The sequence below is a fragment of the Jaculus jaculus genome, chromosome 4 (assembly GCF_020740685.1).
Source record: "Jaculus jaculus isolate mJacJac1 chromosome 4, mJacJac1.mat.Y.cur, whole genome shotgun sequence".
NCBI lineage: Eukaryota > Metazoa > Chordata > Mammalia > Rodentia > Dipodidae > Jaculus > Jaculus jaculus.
The window spans coordinates 91015671-91036208 of NC_059105.1; the positions used below are offsets into that span (position 1 = coordinate 91015671).

Below are 20538 nucleotides of genomic sequence, written 5' to 3' on the forward strand. Positions count from 1 at the left end.
TATTTTTCAAATAAAAGTGCCCACACAGGTTGCTAAGCTCATAGAAGGACATGTTGACCTGCTTAGTACACAAGAAAGTGACGGGGGGGGGGGGGGTCCTTAAGCTCTCCAGTGGAAAACGAGCATTGATGAACTGGTATAGCAGCACTCAGGTGGCTGAGGAAGGAGAATTGTGAGTTAAAGGCTAGCCTGGGCTACTTGGTAAAATGCCCTGACTCAAAATAACAAAACAAAACAAAAATAAGAGAGAAAGAGGGCTCAGTTTTATGTTGGTATGCTGTTTTCACAACCAAAACCAAGTAAAAATGTGAGATACCAGGTGGAGGAACCAAGTGGTCTGACCACATTAACTCTTCACGGGCCCTCTGGGATGGAGATCATAACAGAAACTCATCACAACCTGAGAGGCAGGTGCTAGCTGTGGAATGCCCCAGGCCTCTGATACAAAAGACTCCCCTGCAGCTTCCTAACCTCTGACCAAACTGACAACTGACCCTCAATTCTGGCTTCCAAAACCCCTACATGTCCAACACTATCTATGAGCATGGATCTTAGGGAAGGATGTAGAGGTGGGAACTCCAATGACAATGAGAACCACCAGATCTGGGAAGAGAGTGAAGTTTACAAAGCATCCCCAAGCTACCTGCTGCCTGCCACTTCTCCCTTGACACGGCATGCTCAAGTGACAGAACCACACTGCACGGGATTTCTAATGTACCATGCTGCTTCTTACTTGGTGTCTTGGCTATGTCCCTCTTGGTGAATCTGTAGTTCCAGGCATCCACTGGCAATCCTGGAATGCATTTTCTGTGGATAATGAAGGACCACTGTACCTCTGGAAGGTAACACCAGATAAACTCTCCCTATGAAAGGTTTTAGGTTAACCTGATTCCCCAATTTCCATGTCCCACATGAGAAGCAGCAGCCCCAGTGTGTTAACATCAGAGGGAGAAAGACGCTGGGAGCTGGGTCAAGCAGCTCCTCCAGCTGCCTATAAAATGACCTTTACTCATTCTTTTGCTGCTGGATACAGATAGTCATCTGTGCTGATGTTCCTCTCCAGTGGCCTAAACAACCTAGGGCCCATTATGCTGTATAAAGACCCAGATAAATTTCTAATTTCTTTTTAATGACTAAATAAGTCTACTACTAATAGTACACAGAAATGAGAGAAAGGATATTGAAATTTCATGGTGAAAACATGGGTAACCTGGAGGACTTTATGCTAAGTGTGATGAGCCAGGCATGAAGAGAAAAATACTACATGATCTCAGTATATGTGAAATCTAAATGATGTTAACTTATGGAAGCAGAGAGTGGAATGATGGCAACCAGAGGCTATTTGTGGATGTGGTGAGTGAGGAGCTGGTCAAAGGGCACGGAGTCTCAGTTCCACAGGAGGAATAAGTTCTGGGGATTTGCTGTGTAGCATGATAACTCTAGTTAATAATAGTGTGCTAATACTTGAAAATTACTTAGGAAGTAGAGCTTAAATGTTCTTACAACAAAAAGGTAAGTATTCAAAGATATAGAAATTAGCTTACTTTAATTATTTCACAATGTATAGATATTCCAAACCATCATATCCATAAACATACATAACTTTAAAGTATATGAATGAAGCATTTGGGTATTTATTTATTTATTTTGAGATGAGAGAGAGAAAGAACGGGTACACCAGGGCCTTCAACTGCTGCAAACAAACTCCAGACTCATGCTACCTTGTGCACCTGGCTTACATGGGTCCTAGCAAATTGAACCTGGGTTCTTTGGCTTCACAGGCAAACACCTTAACTGCTAAGCCATCCCAGATGTGTGAATAAATAGTAAACAAACAACAGGGACATTTTCCAGACATGCTGTGGCTAGAGGTGCAGAGATTATGGAGTTGGTGAAGCGTGACCTGCAGAGCACGGAGTACAGGACCACCGCCGAAGCCCTGCTTCTCATTCCAGGGCTGCAATTTTGTGTTCGCTCAAAACACCTGGATCAGCCGACCCGGATCAGCCAGAATCACGCAAAAGCAATATTTATGTTTAGTAAAAATATGCTAGCTTTTTTTTGAGAGGTTGTAGGCTAATGAATAAAAATATATGCTGTCATTCTCCTTTCATAGAGCAGAACTAAAAAGAGAGGGGCAGGTGGCATGCTGACAAGATCTGCCTTTTCAAAGCCGGGGCAGTGGGAATGGAGCTGCAGAAAACCATCAACTAAACAAAAGCCTGCTTCCTAAGCCTCCTCTGGCACTGCCTGTGGGCAGATCACCCCACACTACTGGAGGGGGACTTCCGGGGATGCTCAGCCAACCATTAAGGTGAGGGTCCTAAGTTAAGCTATCCTGAAAAAGCTCGGAGAAATTACTTCACAGTGTCACGCTAGCCAAGGTAGAGTCCTGGGACCAGACGGTGGTCCTGGAAGGGTGCCAGGCAGCCACTTTCCAATATCCACAAACAGGCCCTCCAGCAATGGCTTTCCAAGGAGGTAGACAAATGTCGGTCCCCTTTCCCACCTCCTGGGATTGTTGTGCAGACAAAATGAACAGTGCATGGAGGGTGAAGCAGTCCAGGCCTAAGCTCTATGCTCTGAAGCTGGCCCACCCAGGCTAGATTCGTAGAGCTGCATGACTTTGTGAAGCTTTCTTAATCTCTCTGGGCCTCCATCTCCCCTGCAAAATGGGGAAATTACAACCCCTATATCCTCTGGATGTCACAGAATTCAAGAAGGCAAGACAAGGACCAATTCCTGACAATGCTTACTATCTAATAGAATTCTCAAAGTTGTCTTGGGCTGTTCTAGGGAAGCCTCTGGTTGTCCATGCCAGTCAAACACCCTGCCTGAAGCTGGGCATGCTGGTACACATATCCCAGCACTTGAGAGGCAGAGGCAGGAAGACTGCTGTGAGTTTTACACCACTCTGAGATTACATAGTGAATTCCAGGTCAGTCTGGACTAAAGCTAGACCCCACCCCCAAAAACAAGCAAGCAAAAAACCCCAAGCAAGTAAATTTTTAGAAAAGATCCTGCCTGAGCGTTGTTGGCTTTCTCTGGAAAGGACCTTTGACAGATTTCACAGAGGCATTGTAGTACACTGAGTACTACAAAGAGAAGCCAAGTCTGGGAGCAGTTTTGATCAGTTTTCTAGCCAGTCTACGATAAGATCCCTGCCTACTGCTAAGAACAAACATACTGGGCAAGCGCATTAAGGAAGAAAGATCATAGCTGGAGAGATGGCTTAGTGGTTAAGATGCTTGCCTGCAAAGCCTAAGGACCCAGGTTTGATTTCCCCAGGACCCACATATGCCAGCTACATATGCCAATGCATGTGTCTGGAGTTCGTTTGCACTGGCTAGAGGCCCTGGCACACCCATTCTCTCTCTCAAATAAAAAATATACAAATAAATTACACATATATTTTATATGTATTGAAAGAAAGGAAGGAAGGATGGAGAAAAGAAAGATAGATTAGGTACGGCCCAAGGAGACATTTTCAACTTTGAAAACTGCCTTTTCCTAATAGGAAAAAATGCCTTAGTGAGAACTGTCCCAGGCTTAATATTAATGGAATAATACTAATTAAGATGCTATTTATACATACACAGAAAACTAGGAATAAGACCCTTATGCAGAAAGATCATCTATTGATTTAAAGCTAAATTACCAAATATAAATACATTCAATCTAACACATTAATTAGATACAAAAGAAAATTGCACAATTTATTGGGCAGTTACTAGAGGATTGAGCAATATGAAATTGCCACCATTTTTGACCTACAAAAACAGCAATTTGACTGAACTCAGTCTCTTCAAAGCACTCAGGCAAGTAATGTCTTTAATCTCCACTTCATTCTTATGTAACAAGGCTATTATTACCCACTTTACAAATGAGGAAACTGGTGCACCAAGAAATGCCACATTTTAAAATCTTTATTTATTGATTATTTGAGAAAGAGAAAAAGGCAGCACCAGGACCTCTAGTTATTGCAGACTGACTCCAGATGCATGTGCCACCTTGTGCATGTGGCTTTATATGGGTGCTGAGGAATAGAAACTGAGTTCTTAGGCTGTTCAAGCAAGCACCTTAAGTGCTAAACCCTCTCTCCAATGCAGTAGACACACATGTTTAATCTCCTGAAGAACTGAAGAACTTAAGGGCAGACTAGTCCAAGGGTGCACTCACAAGGCGTGATGAAGCTCTAACTTAGAAGGGATTGAGTGTCTCCAGGGTGGGGTGACAGAGACAGAGCTGAACCTGGATAAGACATCGGGCAGTCAGTGGGCACTACAATGTCCCCTGCTGAAAGAAAAGGACCACTGAAGACCACTTTGATTAAGTTCCTGTGGTTTCTGTCAGGAATGAGCAGAAAGGAGTTTGGGCAGTGCTCTCTGGAAAGAGAAGCGCCTGAAACGATTGGTGAGTGTGTGAACCTGACAAGAGGGAGGAGGGAGAAAAGATTAGGAAGCAGAGGTTGGGGAGGAAGGAAAGAAGGGATGTGAAGAGCATTGGCTGGGGATGCTAACTCCCACCTCTGTCTAGATAAGCAGTGTGACCTTGGAGGCTGGGATTTAGTAATGACCTATAGAAACAAGAGCCCTGAAGGTCTTTGATACTGACATTTGGAAAACCAGGTGATTCTGATAGGGTGCTTTTGCAAGTTGCTGGTGGCAGGATACATCTCTATAGCCCTGAGCCCTTCCCCATCCCCACTCTGGTCAATTAAGAAACATAATCAGTCCAGAACAATCAGAGAACCCTTCATTTCACTATTACTTCCCAGTGGCTTCTCTCAATCTTTGAGGAGAGAAAGTGGGCAGGCCCTGATCTCTAAAACTATCATGAAACCCTGTCTTTTCAGATGCTCGGGCCTTAAACTTGACAGGATTCTCTTAACATCTTTAGAAATAACTTCTCTAACATGGTTTTCACCCTCTGAATGAATGATCGTTCCACATTGGCCCTGAAATGGTGCAGTGCTATCTGACCTAACACACTTAATTTTTTTTTTTTTTTAATTTAAGAGCGACAGACACAGAGAGAAAGACAGATAGAGGGAGAGAGAGAATGGGCACGCCAGGGCTTCCAGCCTCTGCAAATGAACTCCAGACGCATGTGCCCCCTTGTGCATCTGGTTAACGTGGGACCTGGGGAACCGAGCCTCGAACCGGGGTCCTTCGGCTTCACAGGCAAGCGCTTAACTGCTAAGCCACCTCTCCAGCCCACACACTTAATTTTTATGACAACAAAAGATAAAACTTCTTGAGGCCTCTCTGGGGCACATACAATCTCCAAGGGTATCCAGAGGGGTGGGTGAGTGACTAAGAAAGGAAACCTTCCAACAACATCAGAGGAATGGGAGGACATGGCTGCAGATGTAAGCTTGAATGAACCCTCTGCTACACAGAGCCATGTGAACTTGAGCAACAAAATTTGCCTGAGGTTCAGTCTCCTCATCCTCAGTGACACACTATAAAGCCTTCGGCTGACTGTCAAGGCTAAGTCTTGATGGTGACCCTCCTTTCTTGAAAGGTGGCAATTTTTCTATCTTGTCTGACTTTCTTATTACTTGCTATGATGTTATTCACAGAAAGAAACAGCAGAGCTGGGAGTAGGCAAAAAGGAACACATACAAGTGCTATTGTCAGAGACACAAAGTAAAGGCCATGATAGAGTCACCTTGATTCCATTCTGTAAAGTTACTTTCAGTATTAGTACCATACAATCAATGCAGTTACATTGGCTCCTTCAAGGTCTTTCTCCTGTAAGTAGAGAGAAAAACCACCCAAGAGTGTTCTACAGAGAACTGTAATACAATCAGCAAAGGGAGATCACAGGTCTTGAAAGGATTTGGAGTTGCCGTAACTGGTTGCTCCAAATCCTGCTTTTATGCCCATAGCTCTGACGTGTCTAGCCAGCCAACATGTGACAGGCACACACAGTTGGTGGTGATAACTGCTATGATGAGCCTGTGTTCCCCAGAGCGGCAGAATAACAGCGTGCATCAGCACTAACAGGGCTGTCTGTGATGACAGATGTTTTCCATCAGTGCTGCCCACCTTGTGAGCCAGTAAGTACATGTGACTGTTGAGCAACCAAACTGCATGACTGAAGAAATCAATTGAATTGTACTTAAGTAAAATTTAAGTTAAAAAGCACATGTGGCCACTGGACACAGTTTTATTAAATAATACATTCTTGAATTAATGATAAATGAATAAAATATCAAAGTTGTGACTTCAGAATCAATTAGGACCAAGGTGAAGCAGAATGGCTATTAACTGACTAAAACATGAATATGAATTAAGTCAGAAAATATCCTATAGCCACATCTGTGGGAGGTACTTGCTCCTTGGTGCTGGGGTCAAGGGCAGGTTAGCAGACAGGGGTCAGGACAGGAGGAGGACACCAAGACCTTCTTTGTGCTTACCTTTATGTTTCAGCCCAGAGCTGAAAATGCTAACTTACTATGTATGCAACTTGAATTGTTCTGAATGTTTTCCATATGACTGTCAGTTATCCTATGATGTTATTCTTTTGTAATTCCAAGTTTTACAGATTGAGCAAACTAAGAAAGGTAAAAAGGTCAATTGTCACCCAGGTAGCAAACAGTGGAGTCAAAGGACACATTGGGGCAGCCAAGTTTCACGCAGTCTCCGACAATCAGGAGGAAGGAGTATGTCTTTGCTCAGTGTTTTTTGGACACACTAAGAATGGGTTAAGTACAGGGGTTTCTGAGTCCATTTCTTGTTGCTGTAACAAACTGGGTAGCTTGAAAGGAAAGTCTGTGCAGCTCACCGTTCCAGAAGCTGAGAAGCCCAAGGGTACATGCAGTTCTAGCATCTGAGAAGGGCTTTCAAGCTAGCTCGTAATATAGGGGAAAGAGAAAGGGAAGTGAGCACACAAAGGAAGAGCAAGAGGGGCAGACTTGCCTTAAAACAACCCATTTTCCTTGTGGCCATAGCATTAATGCATAATGCTGGTGGAGCCCTCATGAACTACTTACCCCTTCGAGCTCCTGTCACTATCCCTGTGGAAACTACATTTCAATTTGAGTTTTGGAGTAGGCATCCAAACCACAGCAAGGGGGCAGTGACCACTTAATCTCCAGTTATTGTAAGGACAGCACCTGAGCACTGGGTGCCAACAGAAGGAAGATGAAGGAGGGAGTCAAAGGTGGAAACTTGCAGCTTTGGAGCTTTGCTATTTTGCCAAGTATCCATGTCTCCCATGTCACACTTTCTCAGTCACTGGTCAGCGGGATGATAGTGGATAGGGATATGGTACATAGGAAAGTCTTAAAAGAAACAGAGGGAAGAAGTGTTTGTGTTGTATGTTGGAAGTTGACCTCTGTAAAACCTGGTTTGCTTTCATTCAAATGCCTTATCCTCATAGAGCAAATACAGGTGAAGCTACAGGGATACAGCTCCTCATTTCAATTTTTATCTCAAGATCCTTGCCTGCTACAGGACTTGATGATGCCAAAATATCAAGTCCAGATAAAATCAAGAAAGCTGTGATTGCTTATAACAATATCACCAGTCTTCACAGGTTCAGCATCTTCTAGTAGTAACGTAATGTTCATGAGAAAAAAATGCATAACAGATCGAAGTTCATTATTAATCTAGTTAATAGGAATCATTTATTTAATAATTCCTTACTCTATCTAATACCTCCTGGGCACTAATCTAGGCTCTAGGGCTAGAAAGGAAACAAAATAAATGAAAACAACATTTGCTATTGTGCTTCAGTATATTTCTGGTTTATCCTAGCTCAGTGTTTTTGGGAAAAAAAATTGATTCAATTAAAATTAATATTAGGGCTTAGTTCATTATCCACTTGATTAAATATAGCTCATTAACATCTTTGACTCAGCACAGTTAAATATCTTTTAGTGGTATAATCATTGGGAATATGCTAGTCCAAAATGCAAGGGGAAAAATATAACACAAGAATTCTTTTTAGGTTACCCAGCAGATCTTAAAACCCCAGAACTGTTCTGTAGTTTTTCTTCCTTACAAGCAATTCTCCAGATCCTGTTCCTAAACCCCTTTCAAATTACTCATCTCTTCATCATTCCTGCGGTCAACACTTCAGCTCCCATGCTTTAATTTTGCTTGAACTGTTGCAATAGCTGCTAAACATCTCAGTCTCTGGTTTCTTTCCTTTCCTCTTTTCCTCTATTACAGTGTTCTAAGAGATATCTAATAATGTAGCTCCAGTTAGAAATCATCATTAGCTCCTTCAGCTCACAGAATACATTTTAATTTAAATTCTTTGCCAGTACTACAAGCAAAGGTAGAGTTACAGCAAGCACCTATGGGAGAATCACGACACAGGCCCCTGGGATTCTGAAGTATGGTTCTACCATTTGCAGTAAAGAAGTACACCTCTTGGGAAACAACTCTTGACATGTTGCTGAGTCCTTTGGAAGTCAAGTGCTTGCTCTTGTGATAACAGGGTTCAATAACATGCCAGGAAATTCAAAACTAGCAGGGCCTCAGCCAGCATTATTGTCTGGTGTTCATAGAATGCTCGTTCCATAGGCATGAGATCCGGTACACCATACCATCATCCCAAAATCCATTTCATGAAAGACAGGTGCAGGATCCAATCCAAGAGTGTAATCCAGTGCTGGATCCCATAGAAAAGCAGCCGTCCTCACAGAAAGCAGAAACAGCATTCTCAATGCCTACTGAAGGCCCAGCTCAGGGGCAGTCAGCACCACTGACAGGATCAGGAGCTGTCCTTCAAGAGGCAGCATGTGCATCACATCCAAGACCTCCAAATGATGGTGTAGCAGGAAGAATACATGGGGCCAAAACCAAAGCATGGAGCTGGACTGGATTCACCTATGGTCACTTCATGAGCCCACCAGTGGACACTGTGCTTCTTACCCACAGATCTGTGCTCTGGAAGGTTGGATGTCCCCAAGGCATTCACTCTTGTTAATGGATAATGCAAGGGTTCGAGTGAGCAAGTTACAGATGTGGCCACAGCACCGTGGACTCTGTGCCAGGGACCAAAAGAATGCTCTGCTTCAAGAGTAATGCACACTAATTCTCAGGAAGAGGTAAGGCTGCTTTTACAGAAAGAAATTATGGATAAATACATAGAAAAACCACTGCAATTGTAAACAAACAACACAGCAATCCTAGTCCAAGAAGGGCATGACCACAAGGCTTGCAACCCCTGGCACAGAACATCTGGCTCACACGTAAGAACTACTAAAGTGATGACTGAGGATGTGCAGAGCCCAGATGTACAGAATGGACTCCAAGTTAACTGTGACAAGGAAGGGACAGTTTATCTACTTGGCTTCCCTGTGTTCCTGTTTGGGGAGGAGCTTGTGGAGACTGAGGAAGAGCTGCTCCTAAGATGTGAATGCAAAGGCTCTACAATGCTCAAGGCATGGACTGTAGCTGTCAAGACAAACAGCCTCTCAGAGCAAATTAGCCCACAGCCCCAGCCACAGTGATGCAAAACTCATCACTACTTGGCTACTAAAGTCACACTTCCTAAAAGCTACTCCAACCAATGCCTGAGCATGGTAGGGATACTAGGCAGGGCCTGTTGGAGTGATACCTGACTCTTATGGTAGGCAACAATGACTAGAGTTTAGGTGGCTAAAACTGTCTTAGAATTAACAGTTTAATGTAAGGCTCTTCTACCCAACTTCTCCCCTCCTCCCTCCCTTCTTTTCTTCCTTCCCTCTTTCACCAGTATGGCTCACACTGCAATGTGATAGTGTCCCATGCTATCTTAGCTCCAATCCATGTCTATCAGAGATGCTTTCCCCAGAATCTCTGTTGTACAGATGATCCCACCTCAGCATCTGTTGATTGGTCCTCCTTCATCTGTTTCTACCATGTATAGGTTTACCTTCTTCTTCCTTCTATCTCCCTGTCCACAGGGTATATGAACCACACACAGCACCACAAGTTTTTAGCAGCCAAGCCTAGGAAAATGTCTACCACTCCCACTGTGAAGAATGCCCTTTCTCCTGAGCTTCGCCTCCCCAAACTCAAGTTGGACATCCAATCTGAGCAATTCGCTTTGGACTGGCTGGTTTTTCTCATATCTGTTATTGTATGGCTAGTTTAAAGGGACCTGCTTGTCTATGGAGCACGGATTATTCCACATCCCACACAAAGTTGGAAGGTTCCATGTTTACCCATACACCATGCATCGAAACACTGTCTCTTTCCCTGAAGAGAGCAATAAATCAAGAGTATGTACTTTCCTATAAGGAGAAGATGCACTCAGCAATAGTGCCATGCTCCATGGCAGGAATGCTCTCATGAAAGCTGGTGCAGCGGGGCTCTGTGAGTTTCCAATAATTCCTAGAAATTGAGTGTGTATGGGTGTGAGAGACAGAAAGAGAAAGAGAGATAATATGTTTACATTCACATTTAAAAAGAAATATTTTGAGGCAATCCCAAAAGACTGGCCTATTTTTTATGCGAGAGAGCAAGAGGTGGAGAGAGAATTGGCACACCAGGTCCTCCAGCCTGAGAACCTGATATAAGCTATTCCCGGTACAAAGTTATAAAAAGCTCAGATTTGAATTAGAATCAATGCTTACTTCTAGAAAAATCATAATTTAGTAGCAAATGTAAAAAGTATAATTCTAGGCTACTTAAGGAGATTTTATTAATACTTTTATTTACTACAAATATTTTAATTTCTTTAAGAAAAATAACATCTTTTAAGCACATAAAAATACAACATAGGCAAAATTGCTATTTTTAGAAAAGACTTTTAAACTGTACTTGGCTAATTCCTAAGAAATATTTTAATGGATGAAAACTCTTTCCATTACAAGATAATAGAAAATGGGTGAGAAATTAGGGAATGTGAGTAATGAGAGGTTTTTTTAATACTAAAAATTATTTAACAAATTAGTAAATGATTCAATAAAGTTACTTAAGTTTTAGATTATTCCCACATTAAATCTTTTTCCTTGGAAAACAGTATGCAACACAAAATTAGAGGGAAGAAAATAAAATATACACCACTACTTATTAACTAAGTATCTGTCCTATCAAAGTTCCATTGCTTACTAAATCCTATTTTTAGCAATATAAATGTATGAAGACACAAATACCAACACCAACTAGTTCTAGGGAACTTGTGATTGATTGTGGTATTGCTGAACATACATTGTTGATATGCACCTGGCTATCCTCCAGCCCTACACCTAAATTACTCACATTTGTAGTGACTTACAAAGGTTATTTAGTGAGTTCTCAGTATGCTGTGACATGCCATGTGGACAGAGCACAGTACACAAGTGGAATGGGCAATTGTCCCAAATCCCCCAAAGGCTGCAGTCATCAAACAAATCGATTGCTGGGTAATGTCCTGGTTCCACAAAGTAGATATGTGAACTTCACATTACTAATGACCCTGGCCAGCACTTTCAAACACACAAATTGCAACTGCTTCATGTTAGGGAGTATTGGGAGAATTTTAACAACTGGATTAAAAGGCCAATCAATTGGTAAATCCCCAGGGGAAGTGCTAAGGCCTGGGAATTCATTAACCGTAAACTGATTTCAAGAGCAAATGGAAAGTGCAAATCTCAGAGAAATGAGGTGAGAAATGAGAATAATGTAAGCAGTATACGAACGAATGAAAGAACTTGTGACTGTAGAAACTCATATGCTAAGTTTACAACACTGCAGAAAGGTGAAATTCTCCTCTTCCTATTCCCTCCCCAAACACACAAATGAGGTTTCATTTTTCTTTACACGTGAGAAAATTTGAGCTGGTGTATTCTGTTCATCTATTTTCCTGTATTTACTGCAGTAAAGCCGAGAATTAAAAAGTGCCCAGTATTGAGGTGAGGAAAACAGGATTTTGAGCCTGCAAGTGCAGTTCGTATCTTTCTATACTGTTTGCATATTTCTTATCATGCGCAAGTATTCAAAGACCTGTAAAGAGTTTTCCACAGGACATATTTAATTTCAGGATAGCTTTCCCTACTCTCTAGTTCATTTCTTGGTCAAATACTTCTACTGTCAATCATGAAGTGAGTCAATTTATTTCCAATTATATCCCACCCCACACTGCCAATCCACTTACTAACAAAATGGAATTGAGAAGGCCTATAATAAAAGATTCATAGTAAGGCTGCTAAATAAAACAAGCAAATAAAATGCATGGCAAGGAAGGGGAAATAAAACCTCAGCTGGAGTATTGACTCTGACTGAGCAAAAAGTAAGTCCACATTTCCTGCAAGAGAAGTCAGAAATGGAAACATGATGGGCGCTACCAGTCTTGTTGTCTGGGAAAAGATTCCATACCAGTTCATCAGAGGAGACATTCTTATCAGGTACCTATGAGTTCTAGCAGACATCACACCAGATACCTCAGGGACATCTTGATTTTATGTGCATAAGCACAGCCACTGGTTCTCAAATTTGGCCCTGCATGAGGAAGCTTATACTACACACATGGCTGGGCCCACTTTTTATCAGTGTGCGTGGGTGCAGTCTGAGGGTCTACATTTCTTACAGGCTCCTGGTGCTGAAGCTACAGCATGTGTGGGGCCCAGCAAGACCACCATCCCATGGTGCTACTTCCATGGTTAACGGTCACTGAGTCCCATCAGTGGTTTTGCTGAAGACCAGGAGGTGCTCTTCAGTATGGTAAAACACTGAAAAATAAACCAGTTTGCTAATGAATCAAACACCTTTCTTATGATGTAATAAGAAATATGAAACTTTGCACACACCTTGGCCCTCCTCAACACAAAGGAGCTACACACCATCTGCTCCAATAGTGCTTAGACAGGGAGGTGATAGTACAATTCGTGAAGTACTGACTCACATTAACATAGCCCCACTTTACCCTCACTGAAGGCTTATCTCCTACCAACATTCAAAATACACTATAGTTCAATTCCAAAATCAGGAATCGATGACCTTTAAAGGGTTTGTAGCTCCCTTTCTCCTTTTCTGTTGGCACAGGGAATGGAGGATTAACTGTACCAGAAATTAACCTAGAACCTTTCTTTGGAAAAGTAAGAGCCACTTTTAAGGCAAACACCCACATTTGTCTTCTAGCATCCTGAAAGGTAAGAGGTACCTTAGCCAGAGAACTTGAGTCCTATACCTTAAGCCTTATGGTTATCATAAGCACTTTATACCACAGGAAATAATGTATGTATTCAATAACTACATCAGATACAAACCGCATACATAGAACACATATATGCACACATACACAAATGAAAATATTCATATATGCTGGCACTAAAAATTATGATGTTTCATGAGATTAAAAATCCCAGGGCTGGAGAGATGGCTTAGCAGTTAAGGTGTTTACCTGCAAAGCCAAAGGACCTCAGTTCAATTTCCCAGCAACCATGTAAGCCAGATACACAAGGTGGCATATGCATCTGGATTTCATTTACAGTGGCTGGAGGCTCTGATGCACCAATTCTCTGTATTGAATATTAATATATAAAATCTCTATTAAATATTAATATATATAAATGATTTAAAACCCCCCAAAAGTCCATGTTGGCATCAACCCAAAATCTTAGCACTGAGGAGGCAAAGGCAAAAAAATATAAGTTCAAGGTCAGCCTGCACTACACAGCAAGACACTATTTCCAAGAAAAGGAAAAATAAGATAGAAAAACATATCAAACAAAAGTACTTTTAGATGTATGTGTTGCACCTCAAAAATGGCTAGAAAAAAAAATTAAGTGTTCTGCGATCCCTGAGCTCCAATAAGATCCCTGAATTCTAATAAGTTTAAGTACTTTTCAATAATTCAGTTCAAAGAAAACTTTACTAAGCACGTACTGTATTGTTAGTGCTGGGTGAGGAGCTAGAATAATGTACTATAATGAGAGTATAAAGTTTATAAGTATAATGAGATAGTACTTCTATAAAACAGAAGTTTCCATATGACACAAATAAAGAGGATTTTCGATGTTTGGCTAATGAACGCCATTAGTGCTCAAGAAATGGTTACTTAGCCTTTCCTAGAGCTCACAGGGGCTTTGGGGAAGACATGACCAGATTTACATCCTCCGGATGAGCCAAAGTCAGCTAGGTCAAAGACAAGGGGAATGATGAGGGAGCCTGTGCCAAGCCCTACTGGCAGCTTATGCAAAAGCCAATCACTCTCTCTTCACTACAAACACAACAACTGTGCTCAGGTCGGCAACTGCCTAACTCAAACTCAACTTTCCAGTACTCCCTTCAGGAGTGACTGTGACACCTTCATGTTCAATCAGATATATAAGTGAAAGTCACAAATCTGGCTGCCAAGAAGCCTCATAGTTGACTTCTGCTTTTCCTTCTTTGCCTAAAATACAGAGACAAAGGCCCAAGGTATAGTTTCCATTATGAGGAGCATGAAGTGTAAAGAGATGGACTGGAGCTGCTGGAGGTGCCATACCTGCCTGGACTATTCAATTCCTAGCTAGTTAAGGTGCTTGCCTACAAAGCCTAAAGACCCAGGTTGAATTCCCCAGTACCCACATCAACCAAATGCACAAGATGGTCTAGGTGTCTGCAGTTTGTTTGCAGTGACTAGAGGCCTTGGCATGCTCATTTATAGCCTCTCTCCCCACCCCCTTTTCTCTCTCAAATAAATAAATAGTGTAAAAAAATTAAATTAAGGATCTACTTACACTTATAGCAAACACTGCACAACCAGATGAGCAGAGATTAAATATGAACATTAAGAAAAAGTTAGTAAGCTGGGCGTGGTGGCACCAGAGGTAATTCCAGCACTCAGGAGGTTGAGACAGGAAAATCAGAAGTTTTCTGCCAGTCTGATATACAGAGGGAGAACCTGTCTCAAAGAGAAACAATAAAAAAGCCCAGTGAAGGCATGCTGGGCAGATGGTTCAGATGGTAACGTGCCTATGTATTTTAGTCACAAACGCATGGAAACTTCACTCGGATAGCCAGCACCCAAAGCAAATGCTGGGTAGGGTAATGAGTTCTTATGATCCCAGTACTGGGGAAGTGAAAATCATGGGGCTCCCGAAGTCTGCTGACTAGCTAGCCTAGCCAAAACAATAAGTGAGCTCTAGCTAGGTTCAGAGAGTGACACTGTCCCAAAACTCAGGCAGAGAGTGACTGAGGAAGACACTCCTGACATCAACCTCTGGCCTCCACACAAGTAGACACATGCTCACCTACACACACACACACACACACACACACACACACACACACACACACACACCACAATTAGCAAGAAGCAATGAAAGATTTTTTAAAAATTGATTTCTTTCTTATTCCTAAAGGGAATGTTAGGAGTCAGGTAACCTATGAGTAGGCAATAAGAAGCAAGAAGTGCTCAGAGGACACATTGGTGCTACCTGTGGGAAAAGGCAATATTAATTTTTCTTTCAGGCACTGAAGCTGAATCAGGCCACTATGCTGATACTACCTCACCTCTACTATCAAGGCATCCTTCAGCTGAGATGCTGGGAGGACCTGGGTTGGGAAGCGCCAGCTCTGCATCCTGCTCTAACCAGCTGCTGACTCTCGGACAGCCACCTTGGTATCTCCACTCATTCTGTAAAAGGCTGGGTCTCCATCCATAATTCTTAGGCTGGAAGGGTTGTAGACCAGTAGAAGTACACTTGGAAACAGGACCAGTAGTCCAACATAACTTTTCCAAGGCTATATCTTTCTTTCAAAGGATACATAGGCCTGGAGAGATGGCTTAGTGGTTAAGGCACTTGCCTGTGAAAGCTAAGGACCCAGGTTTAGCTCCCCAGTACCCACATAAGCCAGATGCACAAGGTGGTCTATATGTCTGGAATTTGTTTGCAGTGGCTAGAGGACCTGGTGTACCCATTCATTCTCTCTTTCCCTCCCTCCCTTCCTTCTCTTTCTCTCCTCTCAAATAAATAACTAAAATATTTTAAAAAGAATATACAAATTAAACAACAAAAAGCCAAAATAAATATAATGTCCCAGCCACCCTTACTGACCTTCTGATCATGGGCGGAGTCTTTTCTTCTTATTTTGTTAGAGTTGGATTGTCCTCCAAGCCTCACAAGGTCCCACCTGGGTGGATTGATATTTTACCATTATTTTATTATATTTACCTCCTTATAATTGTATATTAGTATTTTATCATGTATAATTTATGTTCATTGTTTTTATTTTTATTCATATAGATTTTCTCTGTTATTTGAAATCATTTTTCCACTTTATCTTGCCAGGCTGGTAGTTCCTCCCAACAGTCCTGATAATCCACATGTTTTGACCTTTAAGAGACATTGATCCCTTCAGCAATCTAATGAACACTATGGACCCTGTTCTAAAATGATATTTTAAGTGTGGAAAGTGAAAGGCATAGAACCACCATAGACATCAGCTATATTTAGTTATCAGTACTGCAATACCATAATACCCAAACTTCATAAGGAAAAGGAAGAGAGAATATAAGGAGGTAATGGGGAAACAAAGCAAAGACACTTAAATTCTGCATATGAAAGAAAACATGCTTTATTTGTCTTTGCTTTGTTTCCCCATTACCTCCTTTTGTTCTCTCTTCCTTTGTAGTGGCTATAGGTCCTGGTGACATACACACCCACACACACTTGACGCTGACAAGGGAACTACTTGTAGAGCGAGAAGGAACTAGTGGAAGAGTGGTCAAGGGAAAGTAATAGTAGCAAATATGAGCAAAGCTTATGACATCCATGTATTAAAATTTAATAATAAGCCCATTTTTATATTTTACTTATTTATTTGCAAGGAGAAAGAGACAGAGAGAGATTTAAAAAATAAATGGGTGCACCAGGGCCTATAGCCTATTTCTTTCTTATTACCTTATTTCTTTCTTTCTTTCTTTTTTTTTTTTTACAAACTATCATCTCCATTCAACCTGATTAGCGGCATTTATCATCTGCTTATTATCCTCTGAGTCCCTATGTTGGTTAGCTCACTCACTATTCTCCTCACTCTCAGAGTTTACATCAAGCTACCGAAGCACCCTGAAGTACAATCCCGGTCAGCAGGGAAGGGCCAGAATGGTTACGGACGGCTGGCTTGCTGTCCTCTGCCAAGGTCCCCAGGCAAGTCCATTGATCAAGAGCACGGGAGAATTCAAATGAGAGCAGAGCAGTATTCCTTGTAACACCTACTATCAAGGCAACATCAGGACAGAACAAAACAGCAGGCCAGCTCTGCTATCCCCATCAGATCACAGCATGAAGCATGGAGCCAGGAACAATCAAAGTTTATCATAACAGAGCATATCTTCCCAAGAGAAGGCAGTGGCATGTCATAGTCATACAGATTACAGAAGCGTGCAAGTTAAAGCAAAAAGGAAATCGATAGACAGATGATGGCTAAGGAAATAGAAAAAGAAAATTTCTTCACTTTGTGAAAAGATTTCAGTCCAGTTGCAGGTTAATAATGGGTTGTAAGCCTGGGCATGGTGGCAGGGCATGCCTGCAGTCTGTAGTTCTAGTTTCTTCAGTGAGAGGGAAGATTATGAGTTCAAGGTCACCCTGGACAACGGTACATTCCTATCTCAAAAAAAAAGAGGATTATTAAAGATTTTTGTCAGGGCCAAACTATGACACATTCCAGGCAAGAGAAAAAGTTATTCTTTTATATATCATTTTACCATGTTCTCTCTTTATTTGATTTTTTTCTTTCTTAACAGATTTTCTTGAGTTTGTTAAACATAATTATTAGCACAAAGAGGAAATAATACATTTTATTTTCTCACTTTTTCTAGACACACCTGAAGTCTGTTAAAGTGGTAGTAGATATCTTAGGCCTATTCTTAATAAAATGTCTTGAATGTTTCTAGATAAAAATAACAAGTTACCTACAATGAAAAGAAATCTAGTGTGCATCCTTTTCATTTACACAGGACTGACAGAAAAATAAATTTCATCCCCAGACTTCTGTACCCATATAAAATATCACCCAACTCTTAGAGTAAATGAAAATATAATTTAACAATCCCACTGCATAAGTAGGTTAATTCTTACTTAGCATGGAGTGCCAGCTCCAGTCCATGCATTCACTTACTATGATGGATCCTCTATAGAGAGGGCCACTATTGATCCCTCCCTCCCCCCTCTCCACTCATGCCAGCCCTTCAACTCAAGTGAAGGGAAAGGAGAACAAACTCAGTAGTGAGGACTGTATGTTGAAAATATATTATGAGATCTAAGAGGATAATATGCCATGGCTAAGAACATGCTAATTAAATATTAGAAATTCTTGAAATTAGAAATGAACCTCCAGGATATTCTGTCATAATAGTCACGAACGGAAAAAAAAAAATTAGACATTGGGGAGAAGCAGGGCTGAAGGTAAGAGGGTGGAAAAAGAAATAAAAACCATACTGAAGTGCTCAGTATGAATGTCTATAGATAGCAATTAAGATGACCAATTCAACAAGTGGAAAATCGAATAGATCACTATAGGCGAGGCTTGGTGTGACTAAATTTCTATCATTATAAAAAAGAGCATAAATGCATAATTTCAGTGAGTTTTATATAACCTACATAGAAATGTTTTAATAATTCAATATAATCATAAGGAAAAATCCTTAAACATATCATTTTATGAGTCATTTAGATTTAAAATCAAAACTGATAAAGGTAGCACAATAAAATAAAATTGTAGAGGTATCTCATTTGTAAATGTTTGCATAAATTCTAAGTAAAATATTTCCAAGTAGACTCTAAAGGAATACCAATAACCACGTGAGGTTCACTCCAGCAATGTGGTCCCCCCATTGGTGTGTAGATTAGCATCCTTCATGGCAGCAAAGAACTTGTGAAGTGAAAAAGACAGGTTCTAAACAGGTATTTAGAGAAATCCATCAGTTGCTGTAAATAAAACTTTAAGATATGAAACAATTGAAGAGTCTTTAAATGTGAAAATATCTAGCCAAAGAAAATCAATTACAAACATCATACAAAACATCAGTTGGTAGTAGCATGGGATAATTCATTATTACAATCCAATAGTGAATGGAGGGATTGTGTAGCTATATCCTCCAAAGAGAAATACTCCCACCTGGAGGAAGGTAGGTAACCCCCAAGGCTCAGGAAGCTCAGAAAGTTACAGGATTCCAAAGGCCCCTGGAGAGGTCCCCAAAGCAGCAAACAACTGCTGAGGAGAGGAGATGCTTGCATAGTGTTCTCTGCATGTTGGGGGCAAGCTCCAAGGAAGAGGCCCTCCTGACCAGTCAGTCAGTCACCCACATTGGGTGGGCTTTTTAGTGATGCTTCTGCCTTTGAGTCACCCATGCGCCTATATGTAATACCAATAAGTATAGTGACCCATTAAGCTAGACTTGGGTAGAATCGTTTCTCTGGCTTATTGTTGGTTCCCTGTGTGGAGTGAACAGCTGTTTGTTCACGTGTTCCCAGGAAGTCACACATTATAAGGAAAAGAAATGAACTAGCAAGTAAAATCCAAAGGCATGTTAAATGAATACTACCAACAATTAAGTGAGGCTTAGGAATTTCTAGAGATATAAATTAATATAACTGACTCAACAAGTGTGAAATTTAATAGAAGTTTCTTTTAGGAGGGCACTAATCCTCTTCATGAGGGTGGAGCCATCTGTCACAATAGGTTCCCCAAAGCCCTTCCTTCTGTAGGATTTTGCTACAGCAGGCAAAATTAAGACACAAAGGTTCAGTATGACAAAGTGAGTGTTACGAGGCACAGGGAATTCTTTACAGTTGACTATGCTCACATCAGATTTTAAGGCCATACATATAGACAGCTCTGTATTATCCAAAAGGGAGCCTGTGAGACAATGCTGAGTAAGAAAAGAAACATGAAGGGAATATGTAAATAATGCCACTGTGTTTAGAAGGTCTTGTCCACCATTGAGAATAGCAGTGAAATGGGTCCTAAACACATGGCTGAAACTACTTGCATACCTTTTATAACAAACAAAACACAAGTGTATATACTTGTAGATTGGTCGCATAACCATAGGGAGTGGTGTAGAGTATGTAAACTAGATTGTTTAACGCTGGTTTATGGTGATAGGAGGGATGTGATCAAGGAAAGAAACAATGAATATTTTTAAAGATATTTATGATATATAATGTTCGAATTAGTAAAATATGTGCATACCAGTATTGAAAGAGAGAGAGATAGAGAGAGAGATCTAAATGCTATTGGTGGTCATCATAGAAGTGTGCAATTTCAGATTGTTTTTACTTCATATAATCAGGAAAGGAAATAACAGTGATAAAATTTAATTTTAAAATATATTTGGTGGGCTGGAGAGACGGCTCAGAGGTTAAGGCTCTTATCAGCAAAGTCTAAGCACCCAGGTTCATCTCCTCAAAACCCACATGAGCCAGATGCACATGGTGGTGCATGTGTTTAGAGTTCATTTGGGGCTGGAGAGATGGCTTAGCGGTTGAGCGCTTGCCTGTAAAGCCTAAAGACCCTGGTTCGAGGCTCGGTTCCCCAGGTCCCATGTTAGCCAGATGCACAAGGGGGTGCACGCGTCTGGAGTTTGTTTGCAGAGGCTGGAAGCCCTGGCACACCCATTCTCTCT

The 20538-nt window shown here is 41.3% G+C and overlaps 1 protein-coding gene across 5 annotated transcripts in view; it reads right to left on the reverse strand.

Annotated features, from left to right (window-relative positions):
* The window catches only part of Lypd6 (LY6/PLAUR domain containing 6), a 133593-nt gene that overhangs the window by 48875 nt on the left and 64180 nt on the right, over positions 1-20538 (reverse strand). For 2 of the 5 annotated variants that reach the window (XM_045148220.1, XM_045148221.1), the window contains exon 2: positions 15968-16043. The exons of the other annotated variants lie outside the window; for them this stretch is intronic. The gene's annotated coding sequence lies outside the window, so the exon portion shown is untranslated. The remainder of the gene's footprint in view (positions 1-15967; positions 16044-20538) is intronic. 5 annotated transcript variants of the gene reach the window in all.